Source organism: Perca flavescens, chromosome 15 (assembly GCF_004354835.1).
Source record: "Perca flavescens isolate YP-PL-M2 chromosome 15, PFLA_1.0, whole genome shotgun sequence".
NCBI classification, from domain to species: Eukaryota; Metazoa; Chordata; class Actinopteri; order Perciformes; family Percidae; genus Perca; species Perca flavescens.
The window spans coordinates 29587910-29609769 of NC_041345.1; the positions used below are offsets into that span (position 1 = coordinate 29587910).

Sequence of the window (21860 nt, forward strand, 5' to 3'; positions counted from 1 at the left end):
ATCTGACACCCATACTGAGCCTGTGGGGGCTAGCGCTAAAGCTAACTACTGAGGCTCATCCAGTCAGTGTTACGCTACCAATCATTAACTCTCTGGGTTAATAGTAGAACACTGGCCCACACAGAGAGCCATCAAGTCTATTTAATACTGTTATAAAATTGTGTTTCATTGTGGACTAATAGCCTATAGAAAACCAACAAATAAAAATGCATTTAAAAAAAAAAAGAAGCTAAAGCGTGTGCGAAGATAGCCTAATGTGACAGTTATTTCGTTAGATAGGCCTATCAGGTCTACGCAAAAAGCTACGAAAACAAACCTGAAAGAAAATCTGAAATGAAAAAAAATAAAAAAAATAAAATCTGAAATGATGTTGTCTGCTTGTATGGCTATAACCTAGCCTAAAATAAATGTTAATTACAATTTAAGTAAGGTTTAGACTGCAGTAGGATACAATTATTGTTGTAAACACCAGTCGCCGATTATGGGCTACATTTCCTAAATGAACAAATAGCAATAAAAAGAGCAAAAGTCAGAGAGAATCAAAGCCATAAAAACAGGGATGTTTTTGCCGACATAAAACAACACACAGGCCTGCACAAGTCATATTTCAGATGTGAATGTTTTCAGAATGGGTTAAAATTGCCCGATTTATACTTTATAAATAAGACCTATAGCCTAATAATTTCGTTTTCTATACATTAGCCCACTATTATTCGTTTTTGTGATTAGAGAGACCAGCCATACTCCAGCTCTCAGCACGTCACAGATGTCAGCCATTTATCTTTCTAGGAGACAAGCTGGAATCCTAATTATTTACTCTAAGGAATAGTCCCAAGGAGAGAGAGAGAGAGAGAGAGAGAGAGAGAGAGAGAGAGAGAGACCGTAGCAGTTAGTGTAGGAGGAATATGTTATTAAATCATATCGCTGTATCGCCATTAAACGGGACACGTAATGTCTCTGCCCCTTGCTTGTAGGGCTACAGCTTAATACAATCACCAACTTTACTAGACGCCTCCCTGAATAATCCACTTATACTGACAGAGAAACAGCCACCCAAACAAAAACAACAGAGCTAGAGAGAGAGAGAAAGAGATGGAGAGGGAGGGAAGAGGTCGGCCAGTGGTGTCCAGTGTCTGTGTTTTATCCTGGGATATAAAATTACAAATGGCGCCTGCCATGAGAAGAGCAATGCAGGCAGGGAGACATAGAGAGAATACATTAACATAATCCACGTATTCCTTATCCCATTAACAGACGCACACAAACACACGCGCGCGCACACACACACACACACACACACACACTGAGAGAGAGAGAGAGAGAAGAGAGAGAGAGAGAGAGAGAGAGAGAGAGAGAGAGAGAGAGGGGCCAATTATATGGAGCCGAGCCCATAAACAATAAAAGATTGGCCAGATCAGAGCTTTTGTTGGTGTGTCCATGGCCCCGATATAGGCTGAAATGAACAAACAGTGAAGCCCCATGTGTGAATAAAATTACAGCATCAACATTTTTTACTGTGAAATAAAATGTCAGATAGGCTAATAATAGCAAAATAATAATAAAACGGAGGCCAGTGAGGAAAGAAAATAGGTATCATCTAAGAGATCATCTAAAAGAGAAAAATGCTCGGCCACTGCTTTGTAAATAAATAGCTTTAAGTGAGTAAGAGGCATGGACAGAATAGGATAAGAAATGAGAGGCTAAAGAACAGAAACAAAAAGGACAGAGATGGAAGGCCGAAAGAAGAAGGGGGGCTGCTTGCGGCGGGTAGTACGGCAGCTTAAAGCATTGTGAACTCTTCTTGAACCGGGATTGAAGTCATATGGGCCATAAATCAGTGAGCCAGCCACTCCGCCTTTCACAAACCACACAGCGAACAAACACTCTGTATTTCTGGTTTGTTGTTTGAGCTCGTGTATTACCGGCTGGCCTTCCTTGCCTGCCGGTGATGCTCCTTACCTTCTTTAGCACCGGCGGTCCCGGTCCAGTCCGGCAAGGACCCAGCAACACCGCATCACAGATTAGTCCCCACGCACGTCCACTAGGTAATCAATAACAATAATAAATAAATAATTAAATAAATAAATAACGAATCCGCTCGCTTTCTCGTCCGTTCTTCTCTCCTCCTCCTCCTCCTCTTCTTCTTCTTCTTCTCTCCGCAAACCCGCTGCTCCTCCGGGGCTGTCTCGAGACTAGCAGTGCTGCTCGCGACCACCACCACAACACCTCCTGGAGCCAACAGCAGCAGCGGCGGCGGACCGGGCTGCGCGTGGGCGGCGAACCGGACACCGTGTGGCATGAACGGCTGGCGGACTCAAGACGTCAATGAAGGGCTCGATACACGGGCAGAAATAACGGACGGGCTTTTGGCATAAGCTAATAGGCTACAGGCAGGCAAGCTAGCGCACGAGCTGAACAAGCTTACCGGGAGCCTGCCTGCTGCCTGCTCGCGCCCCCCACCCCCCACCCGCCCTCCACCCTCCGCCCCAGCACCAGCGCTGCCTGCACCGCTGCTGCCTGATAACAATGGCCTCAAATTTCTTTCTTTTTCAGCTTCTGTCGCTCACACAGCCACTCGGTCAGTGAGTCAGTCCGCTTCTGAGGAACAGGTCCGCCACAAAATGTCACCCCATCGCATTGTTGGGGGTTGAGCCCCCTTCTTTTTTTTTATTCCCCTTCTCCTTCTCCCCTCTCTCAGTCTTCCCGGGTCTCCTCCTCTCTCCAGCCGTGTCTGGGTCTCCCGCCTCGCTTCGGTCTCTGGAAGACCACAGTTGGGGCTTATTCCACACGGCTAGCGGCAGCAACGATAGCCCATACTAGGCCTAGAGGAGTAGAATCATTCTGATGGTAGGCTAGTATCCCAGTAGGTATTCTCATTATGTTGTTGACAACAAGTCCGGGTACCAGCAACGCTCACGGGGGTGTAACGGAGGAAATAACGGGGCTTGATTTGCGGACGCATTGATTCCCCCATCATACATCCCAGCGTCACTTACAAATTATGCTAATTTCACTGGCTGCAAGTGAAACACGCAGGCACTATAGTGTTAGTCCTACAACCAGACATAGGGTAGCCTAGTAACCTATACTTTTGCTATTAACTCATAATTAACTCTTTCAAATTGGAATTTTAACATAGGCTTTTTTCACCAGGTAAACTTTTGAGTAACTTGTATAGCCTAATATCAATACAGGTTGTTTACAATTCTCTCTCTCTCCCCCTTCCTAAAAACGCTGACTTTAAGCAGCATGGGCTTCCAGTTTGGATGGGACAGTCCATCTTTGTCTTTCTCCTTCATTTCTAATTAGTAGTCTATATGCCAAAGACATAAGACTGAGTTTGGCTGTGGATTATTTACTCAGAACCATTTAAATAGAAATTAGGTAGGGCCTAGCCTACTAAGATCAAACTACTTTACAGTCTAAATCAATAGGTTCACAATTTAACACGTGACAAAAGCAAAAAATACAATAGCACAGTCTAATAAATAAAGAAGCACAGGAGCTGTATTAGTAGATCTAATCTTTGAACATTTTTACAGTAAGAACACTTGAAGTTTTTGCCAAACTAAAGAGGCTAAAGCAAACAGTTGATCAGCTCTTATTTCATATGCCTTCACTGTAGTAGCCTATATATTCCTCTGTTGGATGGAAAATGTTAAGGCGTACATCAAATATAGTCTTAATAGCTGATATTACATTTTTCAAATGACTTGGTATATCTTTACACCAAGTTGGAAGTTGTCATTGGAAACGTAAACATATGCTACTATTTATTTGAAAGTGTTGCCACAACTTAATCAGATCCATGAGTTAAGTGAGTGAAGATATGTTGAATATATGTTAATCTTTTGGGAAGTATCACCGATTAAACACCTGTTTGTGCCAATTTGGTGAATTCATTTGATAATATTTGGTGACATTTTTACAGTCAACATGAGAAGACTGTTGCTCTCTTTCTGCCCTCTCGCTCCCTACTTTTCCAGAAAATGTGATTTTAGGGCCCCTCCTGCAGCTCATCACTCCCTGTAGAAATATAAATATATATATATATATATATACATAGTCTGTATTGTTGGGATTTCAACACCTTGTCTCCCCCTGCTGCTACATATGCACAGAAAATGGTAAATAAAATCAGAAAGGAGGCCATAGTGGAAGGGAGGAGGTTTGACATAAAGGTGCAAACAGTAAAAATGTAACAAATCAACAAAAGGTAAAAAAAGAAAAAAATATAATGTAGCCCATGACATATGCAGATATAATGGCGCTGCATGGCTGCGAGGGAACCCCTAAATTCTCCACTTCCAGGTCTTTTTAAAGGAAGAACACGATAGTCCGTGTTCTTCTCTGTGCTTTGACACAGTGGAGGAAGACAGGAGCAAAGTGCAACAACATTTCAAAAAAGAGGTGAAGTAGGCTAAAAAAGCAGGAGTGACAAGAAACCCCAGAAGGAAAGAGAAACAGAGAGAGGTGAGACCAAAATGGAAATAAAAAGAAGAAGAAGGTGAAGGTGTCTTAGGCCTAATACCTTTTCATATCACACACACACTACTGCAACACTCTCTGTGTGTCTCTAGAGCTCTCTCTCCCACTTCCCTCTATTTTTATTATTCAGAACGCTACCCCTGTCGTTTATGGCTACGTAAGATTTATGAGTTTTCTAGCACCCAGCAGCGGATGTGTGCGTGTGTCTGTGTGTGTGTGTGTGTGTGTGTGTGTGCGCGCGCGTGTGTGTGTGTAAACAGCCCAACTTTAAAACAGATAGCATTTGCTGTGGGCTGCTGAAAAGAGAGGATGAGCTCCGTGTAGGTGGAAGGTGGGAGCCTGAAATGTGTCCGTCTGCAACTTTTCCTTCCAACCACCTTTTGTAAGGACTGAAGGATCTGCTAACTGCTGCTGAAAAACCTCATTACTCATTAACCAAGCCACTAATCAGCTTTTTTTGTTGTTGTTCTTTTTTTGTCCCCACTGAGCAAGAGTGTGGGAAGAGCCGTGCATGTGGAGAAATAAGCAGAGCGGATAACATGTATGTACTGACTTGTAAAAGCACGCCGGTGCTTGTAAACGATGGCTCCTGCTCTTTATTTTCCTTGGATGGCAGACGCGCATCGACGGCTCCGTGTTTCGGATTGAGTCACGGATATTGGGTTTCACAACTGAAACTCTCTGCCTTGCAGAGCCATGGAAATCCTCTTTCCATTTTTTCTTTTCTTTTTTCCCTCCCCCAGGACTTCAGACATGTAGGCCACGGAGGATGACACACAGGAATTTCCTCCGATTACGGGATTTAAAATCATATTTTACACAGTTGTGGGCTACTGAGTCGAAACAGTGGTGTTGCTGTAAATGCCAATGCTAAAATGTTCAACACTAAGGATGTATACTTATTTGTAATGTTTGTTCCCGTATGTGGTCTGAATGGAAATAACATTGAGCATTTCTGCAACTGTGACCTCGTTTTATGCTGCGATTAGTGATAGTTTCATTACTGTTATTAGGCTACTATTATTACTGCTTGTGTTAGCATTATAGGCTCATTATTACAGCGCTGTTTTAATAACTGTCTTATCAAATGATGAAGTGACCCCGGTATGTCTCCTGCTGCGGCTCTAACCCGCGGCCATCACACTGCCCTTCACACCTCTGGCTTATATTACATTAGCACGTGTCATTACATGATATTACACACACACACGCACACATAGGCCTACACACACACACACACACACACACACACACACACTCACACACACGACCTGCACTTTCTAAAAATTCAGCTGGGTTTAAAAAAAAAAAAATAATCCATGAAGTAAATCGTCTATCATTGAAAAATAAACATTTACCATAATTCAACATATTGCGTTAATATTGTGTTTGCATTTGTCTGCACTGTTTTTGTAAACGGAAATTTCAAACAATGTCGAAATGTAAATTATAAGCTACATAATAATTTATAATATTAAAAATAATAGCCTAATAATAATACTGCTGGTCACACAGGGCCTGAATGTATGAAAAAGGGTAGCATGGCAGAGATTAGCCTATGTGCATTAAGTTGCGGGCAGTCTTAAAATTAAAAATTAAAACAATAAAACTGATCAGCGCCAATATTTTTGTTGAAGATATGCAATTTTTGGACCAGATTTAATAGTCTGAATTTAGAGAATGCAGCAAATTGACAGAGTGCAAGTCCTAGGGTTTTAAACGGAAATTGTCACATTCTCCACGCTCCAATAGCGATCACACTGCACATGCACACACCCTTCTCATATTGCATAGCATCACACACAAAAAATAAATAAAGTAAAACAGCAGGACTCACCGAAAGATTTCTTCTTATTGTCTGGTGTTGTGATGAAAGGAAACGGCTTCCAGAAAGCTCCTAAGAACTGCGGGATAAAGGGGGGAGAAAACGGGAGGTGAGATATGCAATCAAAAGGTCTTGCTAAAATCCGATACAGAGCACAGACCTCTTGTAGTGTAATCGAACGGCTGGGACAGGAGCAGCCGCTGACAGGTAGCCTGACCTTAAATTCTACCCGGTGAAATCCCGGAATAAAAGCAATAAGAGCAGAGAGAAAGAGAGAGGAATGAAGGCTGCCTGGGAGTGATTTGACATGTTATTGATTCGGGTATCATATAACATATGCTTTCATAATCACTATGTTTTTTCCCTGCGTTTTAAAAACGGTGGAAATATCCGATCTGGGGTGCCTGCTGTCGGGAAAGTCTTTACTATTAAACGAGGAAAAATGGCGCTCGCATCAGTAATGCAGCTAAAAGACGGAATGGAGAGATAGGAAGAATCAAAAATGTTCTAATCCATGAATAATTTGAAACAAAATGTCAGCTCATGAAGCAGGCCTAATAAAAGTTCACCAGCATTACTCTCTTAAAAATTTTTTTAAATTAAAGTAGCAGCTTAATTAAAACAATAAATAGGCTGCTTACCTACACCTTAATTACAGAAATAGCCTCATAGCTACATGTTGTGAAAACGTCAACACACGAATCGGTGCAGCATACGCCATAAACAGGTTTGACAAAAATACAGTCAATGTCTCAAATAAAAAAAAAAAATAATTACAATTGAACAACATGCACGGGATGCGTCTATATCCTGATTCCAAATGATTCCAATGGAAGTGATGAATACAATTCAAAGCCAAGTGTAAAAACCTTCAAGTTGACACACGTACTGTAAACTCTCTGCATTAATAGGCTACTGAACACATCCATAACGGAACTTCTAAAAAAACGTCCGAAATGTTGCCAAACACCAAACGGGGCCGACAAGGGAGGAAACAAATTGGAAGCAAGCGAAAAGGAGAAACGGCCCCATAAGGTGTACAGCTGTTTCCCAGCGGCTCTGCATCCGTGCAGCCCATGAATAACTTGCAGCATGATTCAAAGAGAAAACACTAATCCCGGACAAAAGTCTGCTTATTGCCCGGTTATGCTCATGTGGGTCTGAGCACCCAGAGCAGGAGAACGCATCCCGGCCGGACAGATGTACATCCATCCATCCATCCATCCATCCACTGCTGCGTGCGGTGCTAAACATTGTTTAAAAGTGAATTGTATAATTGTATAATAGCATCCACGACCGCAGGATGAAAAGCGCTGTCCGTGTTGTTGCATAGTGGCTGATATATTTTATTAAAGTGCTGGAATCAAATCTCTGGCCCGCGCTGCCTCTGTTTCTGCTCCTGACAGCTTCCCCCCAAACACATAAATCAAAAGCAAGGATCCCCCGACCTCCCCGTACCAGCCTACACCAGCATCACCACCTCCACCACCGCTACTCCTACTAGGCTACTAGAAAGTTACTTATTGTTTCTGTCCATGCACTCACGCACAGCTCTGGCTGCCGTCCATCCCCATCGCAGCACCAGTCGGTGTTTTTTTTTTTTTTTCCCCTTTTAGCCCCGCGGGTTAGTCGGAAATTTTGGAAGCTATACGGAGCAGTAGTGGACTAGTCTAAAGTTGCCCAGAAAGTGATGCAGGGGCCGACTAGCTTAGCCAGCTAGCCTATAGGTTGAGACAAAGGGAGGAGGCCGCCTCCACAGCCCCAGGACAGCTGATGAGCCAAATTTTGAGTGGAAGAGGAGGCTGAGGGAGAGGGAGAGAGAGAGAGAGAGAGAGAGGGGGGGACTTTCAGAGGAAATCAGTGCTCCTGGATCAGGAAAAAACAAATGTAGATGAGTGTTTTTTTTTTGTTTTTGTTTTTTTTTTATCTCAGGATGGATAAAGTGAAAGTTTTAAATTAAGGATGGAGCAAATGCAGAAACGGTGGCAACATAAGTGGAAGCAACAAAAGAGTGTCGGTGCATAGATGAACAGAATGCAAATGAAGTGAGTGAACAGCAGGTTCACACTCCTGGGACATGGATGGATGGATGGAACAAACACGCATCAAAGTACATTTACTCAAATAAAGCAAGTTTGTGATACTGGAACTTGGTTGTGTAGAGTTTTTGGGATGCTATATTTCGACTTCAACACATAGATGTTGATGAACGGATGGATTTATGCTGCTGTAGCTTCATTTTCAAGTTGCACATGACCTGAACAAACGTTATCGCTACTCTCTGCTCTTATCTCTGCCTGGTCTGGTGGTGCTGTCACCGGCCTCTGCCTCAGCCCTCACACACACACACACACACACACACACACACACACACACAAACACTATGTTTATCAAAGTCTATGTGCTGGATAAACAGCTGTGGTGTTAGCTTGATCTAAAAGTTTTATGCTGAGCTTTTTTTTTGTCCTTATAGTTCTTTGACCTTATACCGCCTGAAACAGAACTGCAACACCAAGGATAACACATCCACACCAAGTTCAGACCTTTCAGTATACTATCAGTGCTGCTACGAGTAGTAGTAGTATATTCTGGTATAACACAGGAGCTGTGAGCCCCCACCTAAGCTGCACTCACACAGTGATATATTGGCACACAGCTCTCCAAAAGTGACCTTTGACCTGTATGAGCAATAGCTTAGTTCTTTAATGATCAACCCACTGGCAGAGTGCTGCAGAAATCCCATTTGCATGCACTATTTCATGCTTTAATCCTTAAACCTGTAACCTTTGAGCTAAGGCAGGATTCACAGGAGAGAAATGTTAACTTTCAATCTACATCTTTGTGTTGCTGTTAATGTGAAACTGCAGCCAGCTGACAACGGGACAGACGAAGAATAAAGTCATCTAATCCAAGTCCAACACAAATACTTACACATACTATGTGTACGGTTATCATCCAGAATATGCTCGCGTGCAACAATTGGTGCTTATCAAGGTTGTTTCTGTAATGAAAACGTTTCTTTTTTCAGTTTGACTTTAGAGTGGTAGTCTATTTTAATCAGGAGAACATGGGCCATGTTCAAATGCAGACAAAACTGTAGGCCAACTTTGCGGATGGTAAATCTTTTTGAATGTGTTCAGCCTTATTAAACTGAGAACAATTATTAGACTGCTGAACCTCCGAAGTTGCAGTGGCGACAGTGGCAGCAACTTTATAATATGGACACATCCCATCCGTGTGTGTCCAATTTCTGGATTTGACATAATTTACTGCATCATCAGTGGGCTTTATGGCCCTTCACATTATGCTCAAATGATATTAGAACTGCCACACGTTTAAGATAGCACGTTTCTTTTCCCGGAAGCTGAAGTCCCTGTTTTGGTCTCACTTAAATGGCAAAAAAGAAAAGAAAAGAAAAGCCACGTAAGAATCAAGCCATGGGCTGTTTAGACACATGCTGGTTCATTTTTTGTTGTTACACCTCAGGTGGTAAATTCACAGTCAGTTTTCTTTTCCCCTGCAGATTTTTACTCAGCTAGTGCATTACTACTTTGGCCTATATAAACACTTAGCAAACAGCAAATATTGAAAGATTATTTTCACACTGAAAGGTCGAAAAAACAACTTGTCTTCAAACAAGCACATGTGCTGCCTCTCCACCACTTAAAATTCAGTTTCTGTGTAGAAATGTTGACATTTCGGGGCCACCAGAGCACCCATTGCCATCACCATTTGCCTCCCCAAGGATCAGTCAATATCCGTCTATACATTTTTCAACAAGTCCATTTGAAGCTTTTCTTGAAGTGTAATGAGGTTGAACGACCGTGCAGCAGCATCACCAACGCCAGCGACGCGGCCACACCAAATGGGCAAGCGACGACAAACCTATACTGCAACACATTTCATCTCCTCCGCTCCGGCTCCGCCAATGACACACAAGTTTCAACACCGTTTTTCAGAGAGCAAATATGCACTGCCGAGAGGAACTGAGAGGGAGAGACGCACCATACATGTTCCTCTGCTTCCAGTTTGTTTAATTAAAGTGGGGGTCTCGGAGGGGTACATGGGTTTTCAGTTTGTTGCACAGTTACTCAGTTATCACTTCTTACGCTTGTACAAATCAAATCAATCCAATGCAATAGACATAAAAACCTGAGTTTATAACCTAACAACTTCTATGACAGTTTAGTAACTTTGTTTATCAACCGCCACGACAGAATCCTATATTTATAATTCTTTACTGGCATTCCATTGTAAAGGTTTGTGGTACGAACTCATGAGAAGCACTCAGAGTACACATTGTAGGCTCTTCATTTACACAAGCAGTCTAAATGATGTTACCCTCGTGGTTGTGTACAGCCATGTTTCGAAAGACTGGCGTTTTTCAGTTACATCCAAACGCTTTACATGTGTAGTACACCAGGGTGTGGACTGAATCTTGATAGAGGAAATGACATTGACATCATCCTCTTATTTTGGTGAACATGTGCTTTTCATTCAGCCTGTGAAATCTGAACAAATCTTCTCCTTATTAACTATGTGGCTCCTGGCTGTAGACACATAACTGAGGCATTACGCACATCCAGTGTACAAAAGACGTATTTGAATCCTGTTTGGGCCACAGGCTTCTGCTGAAGTTGACGAATTCAGTTCCAAATGCATGGTTTTAGAATAGTTTGCAGGGATTTTGCACACATTTACCAAGAGTCAGAGCTGAGCTTAGACTTCAACAAGTTATTGAAGTCTAGGAGGTAGAATGAGGGTGGCTTGTGAGCTGGCTTCTTCCTCTTTGAAATTAGTAATTAGCAAAAAATCTCTCTATTTATTTGTATTAATCTTTTTTCTACATGCACAAAGACTTTTTGTGGGCTCAGCCAAGCCAATGTTACATCAAATGAAACATAAACAACAACTTTAAACAAAATCAGTTACCCAAAAAGGATGTTATCTATACAATATCTTACCCATTGAGCCAACATTATAGCCCAGTGTCTACCCTGCTCTCTTGCTGCAGGCAGGGTCACATCTCTCCGAAGAGCTTGCCCCTGTGTCACTAACAGTCCTGAACCAGAAACTCTTGCCATCAGCGCCTTCCTTTGACAGAGAGTTAATCTTTATCAGAGATGCTAATCTTTAACCTCAAACTCAAAGAAAGCCCTGACGCCAGGAGAGGGACAGAGAGAGAGAGAGAGATAGTGCAAGAGAGAGAGAGACAGAGAGAGAGAGAGAGAGAGAGAGAGAGAGAGAGAGAGAGAGACATTGGTGTTTGGGGGTCAATTTGCCCTTTCTGCTCCTGGGCCATGAAAAGTGCCAAGCTCACCAAGTCTGTCAGGCATTAAAGAACAGGGATGGATGTGATTGTGTGTGTGTGTGTGTGTGTGTGTGTGTGTGTGTGTGTGTGTGTGTGTGTGTGTGTGTGTGTGTGTGTGTGTGTGTGTGTGTGTGTGTGTGTGTGTGTGTGTGTGTGTGTGTGTGTGTGTGTGTGTGTGTGTGTGGGTGTGTGTGCGTGAGCACACAGAGTGGTAAAGATAGAAATCATGAAAGGAAAGGCTTGTTCAGGGCGAGTTTCATTTCTGGCTGAGCTGTGATGTCACAGTAAAATAAAGTTAAACTGTATTTACAGTGTCTGCATGTTTTGTTCTGACAACTATATCCTGAAGTGTTTCCAGAATTCTGACTTAAAACTACTTTTGGGGTTTGAGTGTGTGATGTCAAAGCTGATGATTGATTTTACAAAATGTCTGCGTAGAAAGTAGCAGAAAGGCCCTCATAGAGCTTCAGGAGGATGTTTCAAAACAGATTGGTTTAAGAATAGGGGGAAATTGCTCATGCTGTGCTGCAGCCCTATGCACAGTTCAACTAGCTTCTGTGTATGCTTTAAAGTTGCTTTGGGTGTCCTCTGGAAGCCAGCTTGTCCAATGACTGAGCATCTTTTCCAGGGGGTTTTGGAGTCGGGTATCCAGTTGTGTGGATGTTAAATTTCAGGACATACAGCCGCTGTGGCTGCCTGTTGGTTAAACAAGATCGCTCCCTGCATTGGTGTCTCAGTCCATCCAGGGACACATAGCACTCAGTGATATCTGTAGTAATTTGTGGTTTGGCATTGTCTTAAAAATTGATTTTCCTAAGCTGTTATTATATAGCTTTGAGGCCTCATTACGCTCTGAGTGTTGAACAGCCTGCACCAGTACAACAGGCCTGGATCCATTTCCTAACAACATGCTTCTCTTATGACATGTGGATCACAAAAAGAAGCCAGTGATTGTAATATAATCAGGCCACTTGGCCCAGCAGCAGATAGGTCTGCTATTAAACCTGTTACAGCAGGAAAAAGTGGCTGTATGGATCTGGGCCAGACCTGTCAGCCTTTATACACTGTTAGGCGTGCTTGCCGCCACTATTTTACTTTGATCGGTGTTTTGCCCATAGTTTGTCAGTGATGTATGAAAAAATCAATTAAATCACAGCTGTGTTGGAGTTGCTGTGGTTTTTTTTTATGACTTTAAAGTCTCTCTGCCCGGAAGTGAGTAAAAACCACCGAGGTCAAGCAAGCATCCAAAGGAGCTGTCCGGCTTTTACTTGATATGACGTACACATAGAGCTGTTGCTCCCAACCGTTTTGGCTTGTGACCCCCTAAAGTACAGACATATATTGTGCTCAAACAGATTATTTCATTTGAATGAGTTTTAGATGTCCAGAAGACTAATTTGCGCGTTAGAGAAAACTTACAAGCACATTCATCTTGTGAGCCCTTAGATTAATCTTGGGGTTTCCCATCCACAGGTGGAGAACCACTGATAAAGAGTTAGAATTTGGAGCTTACTTATTTAAAACTTTTTTTTTTTTTTTTTTAAATTTACAATGAATATTGAATTAGGATTTATTCAAATTTGTGTCGGATGTGGTAGATTAAATAAAGTCTCATAGATGTCACACACTGATTAATACAATACAATGGTCATTGAAAACTTTATATGAGCCCTTACAAAATGAGACCTTTGGTCTCTTTTTTAGAATGTCTGAAGATGAGGAAAATGATGATGTATAACATACTGAAGGCTACGGGTTATTTATGTTTCCCACCACACCAGAAAACATATAACCACTTCTTATCTGTGATAGCTTTAGCCGGGATTTATGGCCTCAGTATTTCTAAAAAACAGCCCTGCATGGAGATCTGGTCACATGGAACACAAATGGATAACAAACAATAACTTATATTTAGGACTATATTTAATATTAGATTTGGATGCAACGCATTATGTCCGTTATATCCTTCAAATGGAATCAAGTCAACTCATTGATTGTGAGGCCTAATGCTGTATAATTTGATCTTGTATATGTTTAATGTGAAGGCCATAACAGTTGCACTTTCTTTGGCTGATGCTGTTTTTCCTATGCTGATACAATACAATACTCGCTGCTATGAGGACCATATCTATAGAGAGAGAAAAATATAACCTGATTAAGCTGAAAACAGTCATGTTCAGCATATAAAGAAGGGGTTTGGGCTAAGTAGTTTTCAAAAGCTGAAATCTTGTCCGCTCACAACAAAGGAATCAAGAGAAGTAAGACCTGGCGACTCGTTGGTAAAATCACATTTGTGTGCATTTATTGTTCATATTGGTATGGACATAAATACCTCCATGTGTAATTTGATTAGATTCCCATATTGCTGTTGGTTTCATATCCCTCTCCAATTAAATGGACCTTACGCTACATCTGGCTGGAATAATAATGAGAAACCCACCACATTAGTCGGAATAAGGGTGGATTAGGGCAATTATGAAGGAAAAAAACTTCAGTTTGTAATCATTCAAACTGAAATAATAGCACTTGTAATTATACATTTATTTATAACGGGTTTTCCTGTTTGCTTAGATCTGAGGAAAAATCTGTTAATCTGTTTTAAGACCATTTGTGGAATGTGTTATATGTTGGGGGGGGGTGACAATTTGTGGATAGTAGAGAAGGGAAGAAAGAGAGAGAGAAGGGTGGGGGCGGCTTCTTGAGTAAGCAATCTTTTCACACTATCATAAATCACAGCGTGGCTTACATGCATCTTCTTTCTTTACACCTAGCCGTCAGGTCCCTATTCACTACGACTCATTCTCACTGTGTCACGCGCACACGCACTTACCAGACACACACCTCCATGTCCACACTGCACTTCAAGCTGCAAGGAAACTTCTTTTCTTACAATGGAGAGAGAGAGAGAGAGAGAGAGAGAGAGAGAGAGAGAGAGAGAAAGAGCATGGCGAGGCACCCTTTTCTGTTACCTTTTCTGAGGCATCTGTCTTTAGCTGCCTTCAGGCGCTCTCACGCGCACAAACAAACACACACACACACACACACACACACACACACACACACACACACACACAGAAACTAAGCTTTTGGCTAGCTATAGAGCTTGCACGCGGGCACACCCCGCGGATGCCTCTGCGAGTTCGAGAGAGACCACGGTCACACAACAGATAATTAATGGCATGTCGAGCGGCGGAGCGCGTGGGATGGGGACGCCTCGGGAACACACACCGGGACACTGAGCGAGAAGCATCCCGGCAGACCTTACCTGCTCTCTCTCGGCGTGTCCGTCCTCCGGCTGCTGTGCTTTTCCCTGGATGCAGTCTTGTTTTTGGACACGGACGGAGAGACACCGGATGGAGTAAAGGAGACCAGAGAATCCCTTCTTGGAAAACCTTGGACGTAGGCTACTTTTCACTGACTGCCTGTGCGTAATTAAGAGCAGTCAGACGGTTTGGCTTTAACATAACGTGTAGGCTACTCGAGTCCAAAAATGGCACTAAAACAACATGTATGGCACTGTTGCTTGCTGATATAGCGGTGTGTCCATTAGAACGCCTCTATAACACAACCTAAAGCGTTTGCATGCCCGGTTTGTTAAAAGTCATAAATCTTGAGTCGCCTGCGCCATAAATCTCCAACAATCAAAACCTACCTACAGCACACAAGCTGTCGGGGACTGCTCGGTCTGGGGCTCGCGGTGCTACTTTACCCTAAAAAACACACCCCGTGCGCGCGCTCACCCCCCCCGCCAGTGCTTCAAAATTCCCTGTATAGCAGGCCGGTACGTGCCTGGCCAGCACCACGGTTAGGGCTCGCGCTTCTTTTTTTTTTTTTTAATTTTTTCTAAAGACTTATCTTTGTCCACCGGCACGAGAGCGAACGTTGGGGTCCAGCGCGAGCTCCGACGGTACACACGGTATATGCTGGGCGAGCCGTTTCCTCCGCCAGAGCTTTCCTGGATTGAGGGTGACGCCGTATTCCCCGGGCTCCGTCCTCTGCCTCTACCTCTCCCAACCTATTAATCCCCTCTTCTTTATCCCTTCTCTCTCAGTTCGCCGAAATAGAAGAGCAGAGTCCTTCAGTCCCTTCTTCTTCACGTTCCCCTCCTTCCTCCCTGACGGCTGCTATCTTTTGGTTCAAGCCCTTAACCCACTAAAACGCACACTGTTGTTGTTGTTTTGTTGTTGTTCTGCCGCTAGCCCTCCTTGCTAACATGTAGCCCTTGCTAAACCAAATCTCCTATCGTTTATGAAATAATAAAACAATAATATCCCCTTCGTGCGCATTTTAATTGCTTCACTGGTTATCTGCGGAACACGGGAGACAATTCCAGATACGCTGGTTCCCCCCTTAACCCTGCTCCGACCTCTGGCTTGGTACTTCGTCCCGGCTTTGCTGGCTCGGGTTAAGGTGGATTGACACCGAACCAAGGCTTTGGGCTGACAGCCGGACAGGCCGCACGAACCTAGGGAGTCGGGGAGGGGGAGTCTGTGTGTGTGTGTGTGTGTGTGTGTGTGTGTGGGGGGGTTCTGGTTCTTGTTCCTGTCCAATAGGGGAGTCTGGTTGAGGTGCGCCAGGGGGTTAGCCACGGTTCAGCGTGACCTGCCTGTCCATCCTGCCCCAGCGGAGGGCCAGATGTTGGTTATTACATGGCGTCAAACTGAGAGTGATCAGAGGAGAGGAAGAGGGAGAAGGAGGTTGAGAGTTGAGAGAGCGGGGAGGAAGAGCAGACGTTCTGCTGGGTTTTGACCCGCGCGTCCTCAACAGGGAACTGTTTCCGCCGTGGTTGGCGTATTTAGCTACACATTCAGCGAGCAGCCCACAGCATAGGCTATATGCCGGTCCGTTCTGGGGCTAATCACAGGCACAACCGTTAAATGTTATTCCCGGTTTATTCCAAACGAAAAACCAAAACCTTACACTAATCTAAACGAAAGCAAATGAACCCAAAGAGGTTTCACTTTCAATTGAATATAAATCTAAATTCAAAAATGGATGAATTAATGAAATAGACCTAACTATTTTTGTAACCAAAATCATTCCCACTCCGACCAGAAACGTAACCATAGGCTATACACACACACACACACACACACACACACACACACACACACACACACACACACACACACACACACACACACACACATTCGGAGGAAGCACAAATGGAAAGAAAAAAATACTATCTATTTGGGATAGGATATGATATGTGGCTTTTACTGAAATAATTAAAATAACCAAATACATATTGTGAGCCTTTCATAGAGATATGATATTGGGACATTTTTTGGACACTTTGGACATGGAGTGTAATTCTGTTTGTGAAGTTTTTTGAGCGCCCATGTCTTGGCGGTATTAGTCGTTATAAAAATGTAGATATTAAATTCATCTCAAACAGATGCACTTGGCTTTGCTCTCTCTACCTCTTTCTCTCTACCTCTCCCTCCCCTCCCCTCTCTTCTGTGTGTATTTGTGTTATCTGCCCACGCGTATAGACATGCCTTTACTGCCACACACACGCGCACACACACACACACAATGAGAGGGTGAGAGACAAAGCGAGGAAGAGGACGAAGTAAGAGAGAGAGATAAGTTCAATTACACGAAGGCAAAGTCGTTATTTTGGGTTTGTACCCGCTGTGATAAAAGAAAGACAACCGAGAGGGGAAAACGCTCGTGCCTGGTTCGCTCCTCGTGGAAACATTTCCGGCTCAGCAGCTCGGTCTTCTCTTATCGCTCTCGTGCATGCTGCTCTCCGGTCCGGTTAAAGGAGGAAAAAAAGCGCAGCTCGCGGGCTCTGGATACGGTTTCAGCCGCTCATTTTTCACGTGCCTTGAATCACTGCCCTCGCGCAGCCGATTATAAATTAGAGCGGGGCTTGTTATTGATTTATTTTCGAACGGGTAATCATCTCCGCGCGCGAGGAAAAGCCCCGGAAGTACCTGGCGCTTTGGAGCACGAGACTGGACATCTGCAGCCTCTAAAAGATAAGGCAATTTAGGCTACAGGTTAAACAATATTAATAATAATATTTATATCTATTATTAATATTAATAAACTCCCATTGTTATTTAGCAAATCAATTATTTCTCTTATAATCACCTAAATGATGGCATTGCGTTCCTAAAAAGCCCTCCTTGTTAAGGTTGATTTAAACACACGTTAACGTGTTTCGTTAACATTATTTTCCCCACACTTAAATCTTTCGCTCGTTAACGTCCGGCGGCCGCAGATTTATGAGGCCGAGCGGTCCTCTGATTTATGGTGGACTGTTTTCGAAGAGTCTCTGCTCCACTCCAAGCGAACTGCTTTTATTTCTCCCATGGCTTTTTGGATTTTCAGCGAGAAATATAAACGGGTTTGTCTATAGGCTATGCGTAAATCTTTTAAGTTAAATTAACTCCGCGGCGTTTTATAGCTGAGGCCAGATTCGAGTAATAAGCACCGGTTTTATGGATATGGAATACGGTTACAGTGCCGCTCAAATCTGGACTGCGGTGGATTTATTTTCGCTGTTTAAAGGATCTTTTTTTTTTTTTTTACAGCGCGTGGCTGAATATATTGTCCGGCAACTTTACAGAACAGCTTCCGCCTACATATTGGGCATTTAAAAGGTGGACACAACAAGACACATTTTATTTCTTCTACAAATAGCCTATTTGAATTGTACAGGCTAGAGGTCAACACGGCTTTACGTAGAGATTTAAATGAAGCCATATAGGCCTAAAAGCGCCTGTGCGCTGTTTTTGCTCACTTTGTGTCTTCGATGCAGCCCCTAATGCTTGTGTTATTTATTGTATGTGAAATTATTTTGTGGAACGCTCAAATTCAAAGTGATTTTATTTCTTTTCTTCTTGTGTCTTTTCTTTCGGCACGATTTAAAATTGGGCGACGCTTGTAGAGCTTACAGTTGAATGGATGGGGTTTCTTTCATTCTAATTTCACATTGGCGTGTTGAAACAGTAGCGTTTGTTACCTGTTTCGTTTTAAATCGAAGACATGTTTTTTCTTTCTCTCGGCGCATTTAGACAGAGAAGACGACAACATGGCTGCCGGTCTCAGAAGAGAGTGGGAAGATGCGCCTTGTGTTAAGGCTTGTCCGCTGGCCTTCACGCGTGTCTGTCAGACGCGTGGGTCTACACCGACCTTGTCTTTGACCATATGCAATAAAAGGATGCCTCGATCACGGGGAATACAAACAGAATATGCCCATTTCCCTGCGTCTCAGCCTCATTTGCTTTGCATTTTAGCCTTCGCCTCCGAACGGTGAAGCCTCACGAGACCATAGAGCCAGTGCTGACTGCTGTTCCGTTAAGCCGAGATTTAAAACAAGCATCCTCTGGGCTGTTACGGTAAAAGAAATAACAAACAAAAAATGCCATTATTCTTTAAATAGCCAACTCTTCACGGAAACACTCCACACAGTAGCTTCCATTTAACATTTAACGCTTCCACAAAATGCCACAATAATGCAGCTATCAACACACACAACGCAAGCTACCCGTCTTATTAAGGCCCGTAACACTTCCAGATGCCTCCTTTATTCCCCTGATGTCACTATGAGCTGAGAATGCTGCCATTGTCCTGCAGCAGGTCTCCGTGTTTAAACATTAATTTCAGCCTCCAGTGTGTGTGGCGTCACAATGAACTACCGAAGACACAGCGGCGGTAACACATTAACGCCACCTATCTGTCTTTTTCACAGTGAGGTAACAAACGTGCCTTTTTTTCCACATCTGGATTATGAATAATAGCGCGGCAGCAGAACTGTATTTAGCGGGAGAGTTGCGAATTGCAGCGAGGCCTCACACGAGTGGAAATCCCCCTCCTGCAGCTTCGATAGCAGCACGCTATAATGGATGTCAGACAGGGAGTGATATCATTTCTCAACACCGTTTCAAATATTTGAACTATTTCGGCTGGGTTTGATCTGGAACTATCTCGCCAGACAAAACACACTTAACAGTGGACACATGCCTGGGATAAGATAAGAGAAAGCAACCCCTTCTGCTGCCGTGTTCCCTTCACTGTGGGACTCAGGACGGCTTTAATGCACCAGTGGCAGGAACACGCGCTTTGGCTAATTTTTAACGTCAAGTGTGGCTCCATCTTAACTTTTACCCCAGTGTGTGTGTGTGTGTGTGTGTGTGTGTGTGTGTGTGTGTGTGTGTGTGTGTGTGTCCAGCAGTTCTGAATGGCGTTCAGAAATGTACCCCCCACCCTCCATCTCTCTCTCTTCGTCCACAGAAATGAGGCGGGATATTGTTTTTGACACGGCGGCGGGCAGCAGGAATACACATTTTGAGAAAGGCTGCCTCTCGCTGCTACTGCCATTATTATGGGATGGGAAGCCGGCGGAGACGCTCTAATTTGGTTACACTAAGGTTGACACTGTAGTGATGGCAGAGGAGGGAGAGACACACAGAGAGGGGAGAAGAGAGGATACGGAGGAGTTCAGCCTGGGAAATGTAATTGTAAAGTGATTCCTGGTGCACATCCATTCATCCATCCATGCATCCATCCATCCATCCATCCATCCATCCATCCATCCATCCATCCATCCATCTATTCCAGCCGCATGCGATGCATCACTACATTTGTTCATAACTCTGCAATACACAACAAAATATTATGATTATTGCGATTATTATTACAATGTCAATAGAAATTGCCTTGCAAGCATATTCTGTATGTAGGCGATGTAATAAAATGATGCATTGTTTATTATTATAGACTGCCCCCTGTACTTTTTTACATTTGCATATATTAGCAGCTGGCTTCACACCAAAACAACACCACGCAGGCTGACTACAGTGAGTTATGAGGTTAGCCCATGGAGCAACGTTACTTCATCCCACCCTTCTCACCCCACTTGCTACTCGCAATGGGAAGGGCTACACATGGTACCACAACCAATTCATGATGTCTCATTGAGCCAAGGCGTTTGCTTTGCCATAGCCATAGGAAGAATGTGTACAAGAAGTGCAACAGAATTTGATATGAAATATATGTGAATATAAACATGGAGAAAAAAAAATGGAGAGAGGAGAAAAAAAAATCCTCCAGTCCTGCATCTTATTTTCCTCGCCACATTTAAAGAGAAGAAGAAGAAGGTCTGATTCACGGTGAAGGATTTGAGCAAAGGCAGAAACACTGAGTGCTGACATGAATAATGGCGCCCAGCTCCATTCCATCTGGCATCCAAAGAAAACACACTGAAATAAATTGCATGGAGAGAAGGAGACAACTTCTAAAAAACATGAACTCAGAGTCAGAGTACAGTCTGGACACCATAAAGACACCTCAGCTCTCCTCTCAGTGCAATTATCAGCAGCAGATGCATTATGCCTCTATGCAAAAAAAGATATGCGGGTAGCTTTGGTGACATTATGTCAATATAAAAAAAATTCCCAAGCCAAGTTGATTCTCCCTGGGTAGCCTCTGTCAACCCAGAACGCATTTGAATGATTTTTGCACTTTAAACCAGGGCCCTTGCTAATCGTGCCTGAGAAGCCGTCATTTAGAGCTTCAGCTTGGCTCCCCTGGCTCAGCTATTGGATTCACTCACACTTCTTGGCTAGATAAATGAGATTTTCCTGGCCGGCAGGTCCTTTTTTTTAAATGAGATTTCATTGCGGCCGAGGCGTGCCCGGTGTGCCAAATTTAAACAAATCTCCCGTTAATTGGTCGCCGCAGTAATTCACAACCCGGAGCTACGGCCAGCCACTGTCACACTGAGCAACACCCGGAGTAATAATCAAGTGCACAAGGGCATGCAGATGTAGAGGAGGAGAAAGAGAGCGCGGCAGTGAAAACAGAGCCGGATCAGAAAGAGGAGCCCATGGCTGCCGTGGCGAGATCTCTTCCTCCTTTCCTTCCTCGTTCCGGTGTATCATCGGTCCATCGACCGTCATTTTTTGCCCCACCGTCTTCCCACAGCGGAGGAAAAACATGATTTATCGCGGGCAGCACCATAAACAACAGCACTCCCTCACAAACACACAATGGCAGCCCCGGCCGCACGCTGACACCCTGCCTCACTATAAATCAAGAGAAGTAGCTGGCTGGGGGGGGAAAAAAAGGAAGAGAGAGGGAGAGAGGGGAGAGGGAGAGAGAGGGATGGACAGAGAGTCAGGCAGATAGAGAGAGATGTAGAGGCAGACAGGAGGCGATGGGAGAAAGATGGAGAAGAATATCCAAGTGCTTCTTAAAATATAAACAGCCATCGGCTAACAT

At 43.6% G+C, this 21860-nt stretch overlaps 1 protein-coding gene across 7 annotated transcripts in view; it reads right to left on the reverse strand.

The window, feature by feature from the left end:
• Window positions 1-21860, reverse strand: part of hoxb3a (homeobox B3a) — a 94382-nt gene that overhangs the window by 11419 nt on the left and 61103 nt on the right. For 5 of the 7 annotated variants that reach the window (XM_028598635.1, XM_028598634.1, XM_028598633.1 and 2 more), the window contains one exon: window positions 6326-6392. The gene's annotated coding sequence lies outside the window, so the exon portion shown is untranslated. Of the gene's footprint in view, window positions 1-1959; window positions 2445-6325; window positions 6393-14889; window positions 15047-15990; window positions 16050-21860 lie in introns of those variants that run through there. The other 2 variants (XM_028598636.1, XM_028598639.1) reach the window with 2 other exon arrangements.